This window comes from Bos taurus, chromosome 3 (assembly GCF_002263795.3).
Source record: "Bos taurus isolate L1 Dominette 01449 registration number 42190680 breed Hereford chromosome 3, ARS-UCD2.0, whole genome shotgun sequence".
Classification (NCBI taxonomy): domain Eukaryota; kingdom Metazoa; phylum Chordata; class Mammalia; order Artiodactyla; family Bovidae; genus Bos; species Bos taurus.
The window spans coordinates 87,339,356-87,343,715 of record NC_037330.1 but is presented as its reverse complement, the minus strand read 5'-3'; the positions used below and the strand labels follow the sequence as shown (position 1 = coordinate 87,343,715).

The 4,360-nt window shown below is 37.2% G+C and overlaps 1 non-coding gene across 1 annotated transcript; it reads left to right on the top strand.

Moving 5' to 3' along the window:
* The first annotated feature begins 3,283 nt into the window (after positions 1–3,283).
* On the top strand, positions 3,284–3,356 carry TRNAG-UCC (transfer RNA glycine (anticodon UCC)). The gene has a single exon. It is a non-coding gene; the product is annotated as a tRNA-Gly (tRNA).
* Positions 3,357–4,360: the final 1,004 nt, after the last annotated feature.

Sequence of the window (4,360 nt, the reverse complement as noted above, 5' to 3'; positions counted from 1 at the left end):
TGCAAAATAAAGGATTAGTGAACTTGAGCATATAATCAAAGAACTATCCAAAATGAAACATACAGAGAAATGGAAACACTTTTAAATAAGCAGAAAAGTCAATGAGCTATAGGATAACGTCATGCTCAGTTGGGAGCTCTGAAAAATGGATGGTAGGGATCAGGAAAAGTATTTGAAGGAAAAAAAGGAAAAATTTTCCAAATTTCAGGAAAACTATAAAACTCACATATCCAAGAAAATCAAAGAATTCTAGGTGTTAGAAAACATAAAGAAACTATACTAAGGCCCACTGTAATCAAATTGCTCAAAACCAGTGATAGAAAAGCAAACTTTTCAGACAATAAAGGCACATTCCCTACAAAGGAAAAAACATAAGAATGACAATAAATTTCTTGTCAGAAACAATGGAAGCAGGAAGACAGTAAGCCAACATTTTAAAATTACTGAAAGGAGAAAGGCAACTTAGAGAACTGTATATCTAGTATAAATATCTTTCAAAAATGAAGGCAATGTTAAGCCTTTTCGAGATACAAAATCTGAGAGAACATATCATCAACCTATCTACTACAAAAAATGTTAAAGAAAGAAATGATATAAAGAAATGAAATGCTATGGCAGAAAGAAATGATAGATGGAAATCTGAATCCACGTAAAAGAAGGAAGAGTACAGGGAATGGTAATGACATGGTAAATGCATAAGATTTTTTTCTTAGTATGAAACCATTAAGTGTCATTTCAGGGGTCTCTGAAGAGCTCTGATACCATAGTCTTCATGTCTCAGCACAGAGAAGAATTCAGTGAGAGCAAAGTGGTAGATAAAAAGTGATTTCCTAGAACAGGAGGCTTGTGACCTTACACACGGGTGGCTAGAAATGCCACACTCTGAGAACCTACTGGGCTACAGTTTTGCCATCAAAGAAAAGGTAAAGAGAGGCAGGGGACCTTCTTTGTCTTTCTCGACTTTCTTTATCTTTCTTTTTTGGGGTGCTCCAAAATCATTGCAGATGGTGACTGCAGCCATGAAATTAAAAGATGCTTACTCCTTGGAAGAAAAGTTATGACCAACTTAGACAACATATTAAAAAGCAGAGACATTACTTTGTCAACAAAGGTCCATCTAGTCAAGGCTATGGTTTTTCCAGTAGTCATGTATGGAGGTGAGAGTTGGACTATAAAGAAAGCTGAGCATCGAATTGATGCTTTTGAACTATGGTATTGGAGAAGACTCTTGAGAGTCCCTTGGACTGCAAGTAGATTCAACCAGTCCATGCTAAAGGATATCAACCCAGAACATTCATTGGAAGGACTGATGTTGAAGCTTAAACTCCAATACTTTGGCCACCTGATGTGAAGAACTGACTCATTTGAAAAGACCCTGATGCAGGAAAGATTGAAGGCGGGAGGAGAAGGAGATGACAGAGGATAAGATGAGTAAACTTCGGGAGTTGGTGATGAACAGTGAGGCCTGGTGTGCTGCAGTCCATGGGGTCACAAAGAGTTGGACATGACTGAGTGACTGAGCTGAACTGAATGTTTTCATCATCAGCTCCTCCTCCGGGTTGAAAAGGGGAGTTTTCTTGTCCCTTTGTGGTCAAGCTAGGTCCACAAATTACTGTTTTTTATGTGTGTGGAGAGCATGTTCTAGGGATCATTAATGTACTGAGCTCACTGGACAGTATGTGGGTCTCATGCAACCGTTGTTTTATAGTTTGGGGGCATGTCCTGTGCTTCTGTTGCAAGGTTTTGTTGTTATGCAAGCCTGCTTGGTTTTATGGTTAGACAAATCTGCTTTCTTGAGTAATTATTAACTTACAGGGATCTCCTGTATTTTTCTACTTATAATCCCCTAGTGGGATTAACTATTTAATTGCCCCTTTTGTCCCTTCAGTCTCTTCCTATCAGTATTTATATCTCTTTAAAAGAGAATTGACTGTTTAAACAAAAGTAATTACAATGTTATGCAAGATTAATAGCATATATATGAGTGAAATATATGAGAACAATAATATAAAGTCTCAAAAGGGAGGGATACAAATGCAGGCATACCTCAAAGATACTGTATGTTCTATACCAGACCACCACAATAAAGAGAATATTACATGAAGCAAGTACACAAATATTTTGGTTTTCCAGTGCACATAAGTTATGTTTATACCATATGGTAGCCTATTAAGTGTGCAATAGCTTTATGTCTAAAAATACATAATTTTAAAAATACAAAAAAAAACCCTATTACAATAGTAACATCAAAAATCACTGATCACAGATCACTATAATAAATATATAATAATACTGAAAAGTTTGAAATATTGTGAGAATTATCAAAATGTGACAGAGAGAAATGAAGTGAGCAAATGTTATTGGAAAAATGGTACAGATAGATTTGCTTGACACAGCCTTGACACAAACCCTCAATTTGTAAAAAATACAAAATGCCTGCAACGTGCAATAGAATGAAATCTGTCTGTATATTATTGTGAAGTTATTATATAAAGTGATATAATATCACTTGAATATTTCATCATTGTTGCATATTAAGGTTGTATAGCATAAACCCTAAAATAAGAAAAGGTGTACAGGCATTTATTTTCTGTTGAGTAAATGGTCACACAAGGTCATGACTAATAGTACAAAACCATTACATTGAAAACATACTTAACTCTCCTCTCAGATAGCAACCATCAGATTTTGTGAATGATCTTCACACAGAAACAAGAAATTGGATTGATTATGCTGATGTGAGATTTATAGACGTGCAGGAGAAGGCAATGGCACCCCACTCCAGTACTTTTGCCTGGAAAACCCCATGGACGGAGCCTGGAAGGCTGCAGTCCATGGGGTCGCTGAGGGTTGGACATGACTGAGCGGCTTCACTTTAACTTTTCACTTTGATGCATTGGAGAAGGCAATGGCAACCCACTCCAGCGTTCTTGCCTGGAGAATCCCAGGGACGAGGGAGCCTGGTGGGCTGCCATCTATGGGGTCTCACAGAGTTGGACACGACTGAAGTGACTTAGCAGCAGCAGCAGCAGCAGTCTATAAATTGCTCAATGGAAGGAACAATTACCAGACTGGTAGCCACATCAATCTTGCAAGCCTTTCCTAGTAGTGTGAGTCAGCTTCTCGGGTCTGACCACTCTGCACATTGAGAAGATAAGTCAGACATTGAAGTTGGCTCAAGGAAGCCTTGACAGGTAAAACTGTCCCAAGCAACCTTCCCACTGTCACACCTCTTTGCATCACTTTTTACTAATTTCATACAAAGAACATACTCTGGGGGAATACCCTGGTGGTCCAGTGGTTAGGACTCTGCTCTTCCACTGCAGAGGGTCTAGGTTTGATCCCTGGTCAGGGAATTAACATCCTAGAGGCTTCACAGCATGGCCAAAAAAAAAAAAGAGAGAGGGAGAAAGAGAGAGAAAAGAGCATAGGATGAAATGACCAAATTTAACTGAGATATCTCTACATTTTCATAGTATGTTAAAAGACAAGCTTTCAAATAATCATGTTTAGATTTTTCCTATTAAAATGAACTCATATTTATTCCTGGTCCCTTTAAAATTTAATTACTTGTTTAAAAATATGTAACATGAATATAGGAAAGAACATTTTAATTTATCATGACTCTCTGCTTTCCTATAAACTGAATGAATGTCAAAGTAATTTTAAATGGGGCAAGGGAGGAAGATGAGTTACAGACAGAGAGTGAACCAAAGCTAACATGACAACCTATTATACCCCTAAGAGTGTGTAAGGCAGGATCTTTTTTAGACCTCATAGGAATCCTGCAAAATAAGTATGATCACTTTCATTTTAGAGGTGAGGAAACCAAGATTCCTATACAGTTACATAGCTGAGTACCAGAGCTGGGATTCCAAGCCAAGTCTTTCTCATTCTACACTTACTTTGTTACATTCCCATTTATTACAACAGAAAGAATAGGGTATTTTTCAATATTATGTGAATTGATATTTTCCTCATTTGGTTTAAGAATAAATCACAATCAGGTTCTTCTTTTAGGTATTTAGGCCTAGAAATGAGTAGAAAGTGTATTCTGAAGGCCGGAAACCTGTCTTGGGTTTACAAATTTTATGTTGCCCATTAATACACTCTATTCCCTTTGTTGATCCTAAAATAGAATTAGCAAGAGGTACCATACCTGTAAATCCTCCTGAACTTTCAGTCAATGAAGTGTCTGCCTCATATCTCTGCTACATTGTGTTTGAGTCCATTGGAGAGACAGCTTATTCATTTCCTTTTCCCTCATTTCTGGTGAAAAAAGATCACTGCATTTTTTATTGAAAAAGCAGAGTATAATGGCAATATTAATCCACAAAAAAAGCTGGCATGTTAATATCCA